General features: G+C 30.8%; 1 long non-coding RNA gene across 2 annotated transcripts; it reads left to right on the top strand.

Moving 5' to 3' along the window:
- Nucleotides 1-1,047: 1,047 nt before the first annotated feature.
- On the top strand, nt 1,048-3,217 carry LOC133203719 (uncharacterized). Of its 2 annotated transcripts, XR_009723454.1 has the most exons (3): nt 1,048-1,125; nt 2,422-2,531; nt 3,036-3,217. It is a non-coding gene; the product is annotated as an uncharacterized LOC133203719 (long non-coding RNA). The 2 variants fall into 2 exon arrangements; XR_009723455.1 differs by lacking the exon at nt 2,422-2,531 and having other exon boundaries at nt 1,050-1,125.
- The last annotated feature ends 11,600 nt before the right edge of the window (nt 3,218-14,817 follow it).

The raw sequence follows: 14,817 nt of genomic DNA, 5'->3' as shown, positions 1-14,817 counted from the left end.
TGCTGTGAGCGTTAACTATGGAACACTGAACATGTTGATTGATTGATTGTTGTTTTACGTCCCGTTCGAAAATTTTTCATCCATATACAGACATCCTGAACATGTTCCTGATGTTGAAAATGACATCTTTCAAACTTTATGGCAATTTACCATGGTAACCATGAGGCATAGGAACAAATTTTTGCCTGATTTGAGATTACTGTATCAAAGAACTTTCAGCACAGACAGTTTGGAGAAAAATTCTAAGACTATGCGAGCCACAACTCCAATATTAAATTTCGTGTCACATTACAGAGAATGGTTTTTAACATGCTAAGCTGATTCTTATGCATTGTTAGGAGAATCTTTCACTTCATACGTCTATTTACAGTATCTTTTTCCTTGATTAGACTTTTTATGCATAATTTATACTCCTTTAATTTAGCCTAACAGTCAACATAAAGGGGAATACTCTATAATTTTACAATTATAATTGAGACTTATTTTTTATTTTTTTTAATTTTTTTTTTATTTTTTGTACTTTTGACAAGCCTATCTTCTATCGAGAACAAGGTGTAGGTATGTTGTTTTGTCAATTTTTTCCCTACAATTATCTTTATTTATTTAACAAATGTTGCTGTTATCGATATTGATACATAGACATTTCATGGGATAAATAAAAATGCAAAATAATTCGAGAAACATATGTTTTATTCTTTGTATTAATTGAAACTTCAAACATCATATTTCGATCAATAAGGGAATAATAACATATCTGTCATGTGCATCTTACAACAGGTTTTATATGAAGCAAATTACTATTGATAAACTTTAACAAACGTATCGCATGTCAAGCATCAGGTGTTAAGAAATAAATGGTATGTAAAGATACTAATTAATCAATTTAGGTTTAACAAAGGGGGATTAAACATCGGCACAAAGACAGGTTTTACAGAAATACGAACCAAACACGACCAAATGTTACCTCCCTACTCGTTTAATGGAATTGATTGATAAAAAAAAAATGTATGACTCATGAAGTATCACAAGTCTACATACTATCATAAGCCTTAAGACAATGAAGCAATAGTAGGACTGATGAAAAGGCAAAGACAATGCCTTTCTAACTGGGACACGACATTATATGTAAGCTCATATATTTTCTTCTCAGGAATATTTCTTTGTTTTACCAAATTTCGGTTTTGATATCAAGTTTCAAAGTGATTTGATATTTCGTACCGAATTTCTTGTTTTCTGGGTTCAGCTGAAAGTAAACAAGGTATTAAATTTGTTCTAATTTACATGTAATGTAAAAAAAATGTGTTTCTTTTTCACATCAGTTAAATCTAATAGTTATACAGTTATATCCATATTTATTTCAAACATAAATAAAACCCCAAAAATTGAAAAAAATATAACCCATTAGCGAATTTTGTCTTATTAAATACAAGCAGTCATATGGTGTATTGAGAATAAAAACAAAGAATGATGTATATTTTCAAGGCCGATTTTACACCAAGTTTCATTTAAGCAGACAAATATTGTAGGAGTATAATTTTGAAAGGATTTAAGAGTTTACATCTTTTACATCTCTTCTTTCATCAGAAACACTCTAGCCATCGCAATGAATAAATTATGTCAACAATTAGATACATTCAGGTTGTTTCAGTGTTCATTTTGTCAATACATAGAATTTCGTTTAATGAAATACAAGCAGTTACATTGTGTATTGGATTTACTCAGTAGTACTTATTTCTTGTGGTTTTGGTATCGGTGAGAAATTTCCGTGAAAATATACTCATCTTGTTGTATAGTAGTACTTGATAATTACTTATAAATTCCATTTGAAGAGTCGGAGTTAACAAAATTCTTAGAATAATTGCAATCAAGAAAGAGCGTTAGGTAAATATAATCATCTACACACCAATGATTAAATACTTTCTTGAGAAAAGAAATTTAGATAGAATGTATTTTATGTATCAATCTTGACCCTGATAAATGTGCAGGAAATGTTATTTTGTAGTACATCGTTGTTTTAAACAAAGTTGATTGTATCATTTGGAAACGACAACGAAATATTTGAAAACTTGATGCAATTTCTGCTGTTAGATTAATAATAAAGAAATTAACTATTCTAGGTCAAGTAGATCTTGTCAATCAAATTCTGTCCTCTTGTTCATATGATTATTTCAAACATTTGAGAGACTATGGAGTATATGAGACGCATCTTGAAAGATATATAAAGCAGGTACTACGATGTAAGGTTCATAAAGCAGTCCTGTAAGAAAGGCAAAAAAAAAAAAAAAAAAAAAAAAAAAAAAAAAAAAAGAAATAGGAATATTGGGTTTCATTTAAGGTGTCTCATTTATTCCTTAAGCCTTAGAGAATAAAGATAGCTTTTATTGACAAGTCTAAACAGGTGTATCAAACTTTATGTTTCAGACTATGTTCTGGGGACTTGGTTCAGACATAAAAAGTCTGCAAGCAGCGACTCGAATACAGGGGTTTCAGACTACGGTCTTGGACAATTAGGAGAATAAAAAAGGATAAAAGTGAAAACTAGCTTAATTATATACCAATCAGTTGCAGTCGAAGTGTAGCGACTTTGTTAATTTGCACAAAAACATATTACCACAGACAACATTAAGAAGAATTATTGTTCGTGGTTAGAACCCACCCTACAGATTACAATATGATAAATATTTACTGAAATTCATCGCTAAAGAAAGTCTCAGATAATGCTGTTTAAATTACTGTTGTTGTTATAAACTTAGCCAATTAAATATCCCTCCCTGCCAAGGTAAAAATGAACAAAAAGTTTTTTTTATAAAAAGTGAAACTATGCATTATACAAATTAAATATATAAACACTTCCATATTATGTAATAAGTGACTCGGTCTCGTAGAAGAGGAAGCTATATTTATGTTTATTTTCCTTGATATACCCTAACTCAGATATTCTATGATGTAAATGTTCATAAAAAACCAGTTTATTGCAATTTATTGACTTTAGTTTCATTTTATAAGAATTCCTTAACAGTATTTTCACATTGCAGCAGGATCATTGCATTGAAAATGCATCGTCTCTCCAATGATTGCTGGATAGAAATGGTGTCGAAAGGTGTCTACATTTTCTGCAGTCCATTGAAATTCGATCTCATTGCAACTTTTTAACTCTTCTAATGTTGTGTTCAAGAGCTGGTTGTATGATCTGTTTCAAATAAAATATGGAATATTTTTTTTTACTGAATAGATAATAAAAATACTATTTCAAAGACTCATCTGTCAGTAGCCTGCCTCGGTTTGAAAATTGATCGTACTCAAAGCATGCACTTGAGTATCAAATAAGTTGGGAAACGTGAACCACATATGTAGGTAATAACAAAATATTACTACATAAGTAAGGAAAGTTGACGATGGAAAAGCTGAATTCATCTCCTTTGTCATACAATTTAGATGTTATTGGCTATTTCATCTATAATCAGCAAAACATCCAAATATTAAATAGATGTGGCAGACTCAGAGGTGTCTTCTTTTATTTCGGGTTCATTTGATATATCGACTCGACATTTGAATGGAAGCAATAAAATATGGAGACAACGAATAGCATTTTCAAGCTAAAAGTCCATTAAAACAATACAAATCGGGAGCAGAGCAAACACGGACCTCCAAAAACAGAGGTGGGACCAGGTGAAACGGAGGAGCGAGCATCCCCGCCTACCGGCCACACCTGCCATCCACAGTCGGTAAACACCGGAAAAATCCGTCGACAATTCAGTGTGTAAATAATGGCCTAACAATTAGTAAGAAAAACATCAGTCAGCATAGGACTAAATGATAGACTGTATTTGCTGACATGGTCATTGTATCGACCTTAGAACTTACGAATGAAGACTTTAAACGAGACTGTTGATATCCTTGTTTCATCAACTTGTTTGTCAATAACTTACCTCGTTTTAGAAATTGTTCATACGTAGAGCATGCTCTTGCGTATCGAATCAACTGAAAAAATATCATCCCAAATGCAGGTGATAAGGTATATTGTTGCATAAGAAAGGGAAGTTGACGATTGAAATGTTAAAGTCATCCTGTTTATCATTAAGCTTGGTTGTTAGATTACCATTAACATCTTTTTCTAATAAAATATCCAAATGTGAAACAGATATGTCAGACTCTGTATATCTTTTATTTCAAGCTCACTGGGATATATCGTGTCGACATATGAATGGAAATAACTATTGTTAATTGATAATACGTCGTCAATATATCTAAATATCGAGTTGAAGGCCATAGCAAGAGATATCTTTTTCTCATGTATATGATTTTGAATAAATTCTGCTTCATATGAGTACAAAAATAATTCAGCTAACAACTGGGCGCAATTGGTACCCATGGGAATTCCAACAGATTTTTGGAAGACCTGGCCATGGTCTCCAAAAACCACATATATATTGTCAATCAGAAACTCAAGCATCTTTTTAGTATCAACTTAAGAGTACCTATGTGTACAATCAGAATGTTTTTTAACAAAATAATTTTTTAAATGATTAATGACAAGGTAAGTAAATTTAGGAGTTCCATTTTTATTGATAAAGCAGCTGTCAATGATGTCAAAAAGTCTAACTATTGTTAATTGATAAAACACACAGTAAATTCTTTCTTCTCATGTACACATTTTTGAATAAACTCTTAATAGGAGTAAAAACATGTCGGCTAATAAAGGATCATTACCAACAGTATTCGAGAGGTGAAGTTAATAAGATGTAAATACCAAAATCAATAGCATCAAAACGTAAGACTTTTCAACACTTTATGCAACCATTCCCTTCGATAAATTAAGACCAGACTTTTTGACATCATTGACAACTGCTTCTACAATAAAAATGGAACTTGTAAATACGCATGCCTTTTTCAATGGCCACCTGAAACTTATTTTATTAAACATTCTGTTTCCAAACACAAGTACTCCGAGGTTGGTATTAAGATGATGCATGACTTGAGTTTCTTATTGACAATGTCTATGAGTGTTTGGAGATCCGGTCTTCCAAACCTGTTAGAATTACCATGGATCCTAATTATGCCCCTTTATTAGCAGACATTTTTTGTATTCATATGAAGCAGAAATTTAAAATAATTCTAAAAAACATCTACATGAAAAAAGGAAGCCTCTTGTTGTGGCCTTTACTTCGAAATTTAAATATATCAACGACGTTATATCATTTAACAATATTAATTTCCATTTCTACGTGGATTCGAAACATCCATATGAACTCGAAATAAAAGACTCGACAATCTGATACTTTTGTTTCATATCTGGATGTTTTACTACAGAAAGACATTGATGGCAAACTGAAAACCAAACTTTATGATAAACGTGATGACTTCAACTTTTTTATCTTCAACTTTCCTATTTTATGTAGCAATATTCCTATATCAGCTGCATATGGAGTTTACATCTCCCAGTTGAATGTAGGATATTGGCAAAAAAGGTAATGATGCAAGGATATCAGCAATCTTGTCTAAAGCCAACAATTAGCAAACTATATAGTCGATACAATGACCTTGTTAGTAAATGCAATCCATCGTTAAGTCGAATGTTGACTAATGTTTTTTTTCCTCATTTATGCTTTTAGTTCATCTTATATAATTTCAAAAAACTGTCTTTCATACAAATTGTTAGGTCATTATTCTCACACTGAATTACCTACTGTGTTTTTCGTGTACCCATTCATGACAAGGAGCACAGGGTGGGTGTTACCGGTCGACAGGGGATGCTTACTCCTCCATGGCATCCGATCCAACCTCTGTTTTCAGAGGTCCATGTTGGCTCTGCTCATTATTTTTATTGTTTGAATGTCTTTTGAGAATGACATTGTTCGTTATCTTTACCTTTCATTTTTAGGGAAATAAAAAAAAACCCCAACAAAATGATACTTAAAATTCCAATCACATTTCCAAAAAAAAAAAAAAAAATACTGTGCTCTAATGAAAGTTTTTCGATAAAATTAATGTGCATCAGGAAATAATTACCACCTAAACCTTGAAAATTCTATATAACCGAGTAGATTATTATAAATTATCTGTCGAGAATTGGCAAAGCATATTAAATTGTTCCTTTAAAGTGAGAATTTTTAGGACCGAATTCCTATTCAAACATATTTACTGTATTTTAAATAATCAACTCAATCACGATTTATACTACTAACTACATTAACTTACCGACAGAAAAGGCTCTTGGACATTTCATTACTTGCAGTATTTTTACCTGTTGATTCCATTAAAACTAACACTGCTTTTCTATATTTATCAAGCTGCGGGTACCTGCTGTTCATACACTGTCGCATTCCTTGTAAAACTAAAGATACATGTAAGCATGTGTTGATTATTCAAAGAGATTACGATGAAGTAAAATTATACCAGCCATATGAAAACATAATACGTACGAGGAAATATAGGAGTTTTACACATGGTCGTTTCTCTTGCTACAATTACCAGAAGAAAATTTCTTTCGTCACGACATTCTGGGAGATCATTGATATTGAGGTCTTTCCCACATTGAAGTAGTTCACTCATATACCTGTGATATGATAGTTTACAAAAAATATGAAACTTTTTTTTCATATTTCAATTAAAGCTACCTTAACAAATAGAATATTTGTTCCTAGTGTCCGAAAATATTTACTGATATTCCATTACATCGCTGATAATGCTTCCTCTTCAAGCCTGTTTTCATAAAAAAAAACTTTTTTTGGCCAGTCTCATCGTCAGTTTCGTTTTATATTTTATCGGCATTGATTTTTTTATGGCCCTGTACATATGATTCCAATAATTCATATTTCTCTATGTAGAGGGTAATAAGGAGCTACCAATCTTCTAATAAGGTAGGCTCGTATTATGTTATGAAAGATAACTCTAACACAGCACAGCACATTACCACAGTGAAAAGAACTATGCAGATGGATATATCCTCTTCCACCATTAAAAAAGGAAATGGAGAAATAACATTCATTTCATTAGTGTGTCTGTAATCCCAAATCAAATTTATACAAGTAGCTTTGTGTTTTAATGTGTTCATTAGCATACCAATAGCTTTGAGTTTTAAGGTGTTCATTAGCATACATATACCAGTAGCTTTGTCTTCTGGGGTATTCAATAAGATACCAATAGTCTATTGATCCTAGGTGCTCAATATCAAGCGAGTAGCTTAGTGTTAAAACGTGATAAATTACAAACTAGTGGGTTAGTGTTTAAAGGCGTTTAATAACTTAAAAAATAACTTAGTGTTTTAATGTGTTCATTAATAAACTTATAGCTTATTGTTTTCATGAGATTACTAATTAATAAGTAGCTTTGTGATTTAAGGTGTTCAGTGACACATTAGCCGTTTTATGATCCGAAGTATTCACCAACAAACACTAACTTAGCTTTCGGTGGTGTTCACTAATTACAAACTATTAGACCAGTGTTTTAAGGTGTTCGCTACCAAACTAGTAGCTTTATGTTGTTCACCAAAAAACCTGTAACTTAGCGTTATGTTTCCATGCGTGCTAGTTAGTCTCCTACCGGTGAAACCGGAGGGGACTTTAGGTTTCCTCTGAGTCTGTCTGTCTGTCTGTCTGTCCCACTTGGTTTTCCACATTTTTTTTTCTAAACACTTGAAGATATTGAGCTGATTTTTGGTATGTGGGTGTATCTTGATGAGTTACAGATTAAGTTTGCATTTCGCTCCGCTTCAATGATTTTTGCCGGCATTACTACCTTTTCAATTTTTTCAGGGTTTTCCGCAATATTTTTCAAAACGCTTGCATATATTGAGCTGAATTTTGGCATGTGACTTTACCTTGATGAGTTATAGATCAAGTTTGCATTTTGTTACACTTCATTGATTTTTGACGGAATTGTAGTATTTTCAATTTTTAACGGGAATCAGATTACACTTGCCGGTAGGGGACAAGTATTGCTAATGCAATACTCTCAGAATGCTTGTTGCAAAGTGTTTTAAGGTTTCATTAACATACTCGTACATATCTGTTTTAATTTGTTACTAACATGCTAGTTGCTTAATACAAATCAGATACTGATAGCTTAGGTGTTCTAAGGTGCTCATTAATAAACTCGTAGTTCTGTGTTTAATAAGAAATGAAAGAAAGGTGAAAATAACGAACAATGATCGATCGAAAAAAAAAATCTATAAACAAAACAAATCCTTGAACAGGACATAAAAACACGGACCCCTGAAAATTCAAGAGGTGGGATCAGGTGTCAAATAGGAGTATGCAGGCCTTGTTTACCGGTCGCATGTTAGTTGGTAGGTATTTTAACGTTTTCGCATAATTTCTGATGTAAATTTAATTCATCTTAAGAAACTAATTAATTGTTTTTTATCTTATACTTTGAAAAACATCTCACCTGCAACTATCAGTGAAATAATTCTCTTTTAAGACAATTTCCCCTTCTTCTGTGTCTCCCAGGAAAAGAACATCTGGTGGTGTCTTAGGACACGAATACAGTTTCATACACGGCGAGTCAGTGAGGTCAAAACTTGTATAAGTGTATTCATGTGCCTCTCGCTTGATCCAAAATTGACCCTCTATAATACAAAAGTTTATATAGCTAATGCATGCTGAAACATATGGGGCTATATCTTTAATAGATGGACTGTGAAAACCAAAAGATAAAAGAAGTGTTTCATTAGTAATGCAGGTGAAAGTAGAATTGTACTTTTGGCCCTTATTGTTTATAGTCAGTAAAACATCCAAATATGAAACAGATGTGGAAGACTCTGTGGTGTCTTTAATTTCAAATTCACTGGAATATATCGAGTCGACATATGAATGAAAGTAACGAATGTTAATTTATAAAACGACGTCGATATATCTGAATGTCGAGTTGAAGACCACAGCTGGTGTTTTCTTCTTCTCATGCGGAAGTTTTTGAATAAATTCTGCTTCATAGAAGTGTAAATAAAAGCAGGACGACAAAAAAGGAGCGTAATTAGTGGCCATCGAAATTCCAAAAAATTGTTCGAAGACCACACTACTGTAATGATTTTCCCCTTAGATTCCAAAAAATCCCCTGACGTTCCCCTGTCTGTCCCTGATATTTTCCTGTCTCCCCCTGACTTTCTCCTATGATCCCCTGTCGTTGTCCCTGACTACCCTGTCTACTCCCTGACGTCCCCTGACTTTGCCCCTGTTACCACTGTCTAACCCCTGATGTCCCCTGACATTCCCTGACGTCCCTGTCAACTCCCTGATGTCCCCTGACTAAGTCCCTGACCACCCTGTCAACCCCCTGTCGTCCCCTGACATTCATTTTGACCAGGAAAAGGGTTAAAATTTGTTTTTGTTGCTATTTACTTGTGAGAAATTCGATACCTTATTCTCAGCACTTTTCAAGTTTTGTGAAAATGTAGATTTAATCATTAGTTTTTCCGTTTGAAATATCTTTATTAACTTCTTTCAAAATATTATTTTATTGATTGTTTGGTATCTTTTCAGATAAATCTTAATAAAAATAAATGCCCGTTATTTTAAAAAAAGTATTAATTTATTGCGTGTTGTGTAGCATGAATGACATGTAAATATATTTTTATTTATTTATTAATTTATTTATTTATTCATTCATTCATTTAATTATTTGTTTGTTTGTTTGTTTATTGATTTTATTTATTCATATATCTCTTTATTTATCAATTTGTCTCCTTATTTATCTATTCTTTTTTTCCATTTATGAATTTATTTTGTTTACTCAATCTATCTATTTAATTTATTTTTACTTATTTGTTTTATTTAATTGTCAATAAACAAATTTATTTATTTAAAATTTTTATTTATTAATTTAATTTTATTCATTTCATTTATTTTAATTATTGATTAATTAAATTTAATTCATTTTGTGTAGTTCTTCATATACAGTGTCCGGTAAAACAAATTATGCTTCAAACTATTTTTTAAGCATATTCAAATTATTTTTAATTCTTTTAATTTCATGATGGGTATCAAAATCATCGTCTCATTACGCACAATCTGAATGTGGAATTTGTTTTATTGTTCCCTTTTACTTTGGTAAAATAAAAATTTCCTCAAAAACTTGTCACGGTTGTGAAAGAAATAACACCTGGATACGGTCGTGCTGCCACAGAATAAACACGTGTATAGTGGTCAGTCAAAAGAACAATAGGTGTCTGGTTCGGTGTACCCAGAGTCGCTGGTCAACTATCAACAGCTCAGAATTACCTTCACAACCGTACAGTTTTTGAGGAACATTTCTATTTTTTGTAACAAAGTAAAAGAAGCAATAAAACAAATTCCGAATTCAGATTGTGTATAATAAGACGATTATTTTGATACCCATCATTAAATTAAAGGAATTAAAAGACATGAAAATATGCTTAAAAATAGTTTGAAGCATCGTTTGTTTTTCCATAAGACTGTTTATGCGGAACTAAACAAATAAATAGGATCTTAAAAAAAAATTAATGATTAAAATTAAATGAATTAACAAAATAAATAAAGAAAAAATAACATTAATTAATTAATAATTGAATAAAAGAAATATTTAAAACAGAAATAGATTAAATAAATAAACAGATAGATAAAAAAATAAATAAATAGATAAATATACAAATAAATAAGTAAATAAATAAATAAAAATATAGATTTAATTTGTCACGAATTATTTGTTTGAAGTATCTTTAGTAAATTTATTAATTTAATTTAATTTATTCATGTATCTTTTTTATTTATAATATTTATTCAATTTTTCTATTTAATCTATTTTTACGTATTTGCTTTATTTAATTGTCAATAAATTATTTATTTAGAATTTTTTTATATATTTTATTTTATTTATTTCATTTATTCTAATTTATTGCTTAATTTCATTTTATTCAATTTGTGTATTTATTCATAAACAGTCTCCGGGTAAAACAAAGTATGCTTCAAACTAATTTTTAAGCATATTCAAATTACTTTTAATTCTTTTAATTTCATGATGGGTATCAAAATCATCGTCTCATTACGCACAATCTGAATGTGGAATTTGTTTTATTGTTCCCTTTTACTTTGGTAAAATAAAAATTTCCTCAAAAACTTGTCACGGTTGTGAAAGAAATAACACCTGCAGAGTGGATACGGTCGTGCTGCCACAGAATAAACACGTGTATAGTGGTCAGTCAAAAGAACAATAGGTGTCTGGTTCGGTGTACCCAGAGTCACTGGTCAACTATCAACAGCTCAGAATTACCTTCACAACCGTACAGTTTTTGAGGAACATTTCTATTTTTTGTAACAGTAAAAGAAGCAATAAAACAAATTCCGAATTCAGATTGTGTATAATAAGACGATTATTTTGATACCCATCATTAAATTAAAAGAATTAAAAGACATGAAAATATGCTAAAAAATAGCTTGAAGCATTGTTTGTTTTTCCATAAGACTGTTTATGCGGAACTACACAAATAAATAGGATCTTTAAAAAAAATTAATGATTAAAATTAAATGAATTAACAAAATAAATAAAAAAATAATAACATTAATTAACTAATAATTGAATAAAACAAACATTTAAAAAAGAAATAAATTAAATAAATAAATAAACAGATAGATAAAAAAATAAATAAATAGATAAATAAACAAATAAATAAAAAATAGATTTAATTTGTCTCTAATTATTATTATTATTATTATTTTTTTTTTTTGAAGTATCTTTAGTAAATTTATTAATTTAATTTATTCATGTTTCTTTTCTATCTATATCTTTGTCTGTTTATTTATCTATTTTTTTTTTTCATTTATTTATTCAATTTTTCAATTTAATCTATTTTTACGTATTTGTTTTATTTAATTGTCAATAAATAAATTTATTTATTTAGAATTTTTTTTGTATATTTTATTTCATTTATTTCATTTATTTCATTTATTCTAATTGATTGCTTAATTTCATTTTATTCAATTTGTGTATTTATTCATAAACAGTCTCCGGGTAAAACAAAGTATGCTCCAAACTATTTTTTAAGCATATTCAAATTACTTTTAATTCTTTTAATTTCATGATGGGTATCAAAATCGTCGTCTCATTACGCACAATCTGAATGTGGAATTTGTTTTATTGTTCCCTTTTACTTTGGTAAATAAAAATTTCCTCAGAAACTTGTCACGGTTGTGAAAGAAATAACACCTGCAGAGTGGATACGGTCGTGCTGCCACAGAATAAACACGTGTATAGTGGTCAGTCAAAAGAACAATAGGTGTCTGGTTCGGTGTACCCAGAGTCACTGGTCAACTATCAACAGCTCAGAATTACCTTCACAACCGTACAGTTTTTGAGGAACATTTCTATTTTTTGTAACAAAGTAAAAGAAGCAATAAAACAAATTCCGAATTCAGATTGTGTATAATAAGACGATTATTTTGATACCCATCATGAAATTAAAAGAATTAAAAGAAACGTAAATATGCTTAAAAAATACTTTAAAGCATATTTTGTTTTACCTTGCGATTGTTTATGCGGAACTCACAAATAAGTTGAATAATATAAATTGATTAATCAATTAAAATTAAAAACTAAATAAAGATATAACATTAATCAATTAATTAATAATTCAATAAAACAAATATACATGAAAAAGAAATATAGGAATAGATTAAATTAATAAATTAGTCAATAAATAAATAATATAAATAAATAAATACATGTGGAAATATAGATTAACAAATAAATAAATATAGATATATTACATGCCATTCATGATAAGACGCAATAAATTGGTAATTCATTCTTTTCAAAGTAACTGTCATTTATTCTTCTTAAAATTTATCTAAAAAGCTACATGTACTAAACTAAAACAACCAAATACAATCATATTAAGAAATAAATTACTAAAGATATTCAAACAAATAACAATTGACTAAATATATATTTTCATAAAACTTAAGAATTGCCAAGAGTAACGTATTTCTCACAAGTAAATCGCAACAAAAACATATTTTAACCCCTATTCTGAGTCAAAATGAATATCAGGGGACGACAGGGGGTTGACAGGGTGGTCAGGGACTTAGTCAGGGGACATCAGGGAGTTGACAGGGACGTCAGGGAATGTCAGGGGACATCAGGGGTTAGACAGTGGTAACAGGGACAAAGTCAGGGTACGTCAGGGAGTAGACAGGGTAGTCAGGGACAACGACAGGGGATCATAGGAGAAAGTCAGGGTGAGACAGGAAAATATCAGGGACAGACAGGGGAACGTCAGGGGATTTTTTGGAATCTAAGGGGAAAATCATTACAGTAGTGCCAGGTGATGTAATTGAATTTAGAAAAATTTGGTGGTTTTTAACATTTTTAAAAGTTCTTTGGAATCTTTACGAATTCACATCTGATATACACTACTTCTAGAATATGCTGTAGAACAGTACGTCAGAAGTTTCTCCTTGGTAGCAGTTAATATTTTTTAAAATGCATCATAGCTGTCAATTTTAAGACTTTATATCTACAAATACTTTTTCTTAGATATAGCAACGATGGCGATGTCGGGCGATAATGCAGCTAAGCAAATTATCATTAAGCACTGTAGTGAACGGGGTATGACTCCTTTTCATAAGGGAAAAGATATGGAAACGATGGAACGACATCAACAGATGTTTCGGACACTGTTTTATACCTGAAATAAGAAGTATAAGGATGACTCGACTAGTTAACCTGTGGTACATAGCGTTGCTTCGTAGACCTAAAAAAATGACGACAAACTAAAAGTAAGAAGCTTGCCATTAAACATGGAGATCGCCGCCTAACTTTTCAAAAAGTTTATGATCGGGGTAAGTAAGTCATCTATTAAAAGAACTAATTTTGCGATCTTTCGAATCCTATAGTGTGTTCGAGGTGGGTAATTTGCTTCCCAAATGAAAATCAAATGTACTGTCGAATTTCCATAAAAAATCTTTAAATGAGGCACCATTCCTGAAGAGGTCATAAACGCATCAAACTTCGTTTTGACGTCGTCGGTGTTGCGGCAATTGCTCGGACATCGAAAGATCGCAAAATTTTCAAATTCTTTTAATAGATACCTTTCCTATCCCGATCATGACAAGGAGCACATGGTGGGTGTGACCAGTCGGTAGAGGATGATCACTCTTTCATGGTACCTGATTCCACCGCTGATGTTTTAAAGGTCTGTGTTTACTCTGCTCCTGATTGGTATTGTTTGAATGCACTTTTGAGCTTGAATACTGTTCGTTATCTCTTTATTATTGATAATGATACCTGTCATTTCTTCACTTTATAACATTAGTGAAATAAAAACTAATTGAAAATGATTGTGTTTTTTTCTGGGACAAACCTCGTATTTTTGATTGATTTTGAATATAAATGACATAAATGATAAATTTCTAAAACTCAAAGAAACCCCTAGTTTTCTTTAATGCTTAAATATGCGACTTTGTGCCATTTCCTATGTAGATCGATACAAAAGTCTGCAAACATTTTTAACATCAATAGAAAATTTTACAAAAACTATTCCAATTTCCCTGGTAAACATTATGATATACCTATATGAAAATAAATCTGAGATATATTGCTGATTTCTGAAAATAAATTGGATTATTTATCCTTTAGTCGATATTCTATCATATTAAGTAATGCTGTGCATGCATGTTTTACAAAAATGTTTCGCTTTCTTCTGTGTATGAAGAAAAAGTTTGATAGTGTTTGAAATTTCCATCGTTACAAATTCTTTAAAACTTGTAAACTTACCCAGATTATGAACATAGATAGCCATACCTAACATCAAAGAAATAAAAACTGTTGCACTCATTGTTGGTTTCCTCTGAAAACAAAACCAAA

The sequence above is a fragment of the Saccostrea echinata genome, unplaced genomic scaffold (assembly GCF_033153115.1).
Source record: "Saccostrea echinata isolate AGI-Se365-2 ecotype Australia unplaced genomic scaffold, CSIRO_AGI_Sech_v1 ptg000051l, whole genome shotgun sequence".
NCBI lineage: Eukaryota > Metazoa > Mollusca > Bivalvia > Ostreida > Ostreidae > Saccostrea > Saccostrea echinata.
Note: the sequence above shows the minus strand (reverse complement) of the source record. Positions and strands in the feature narration are given on the sequence as shown.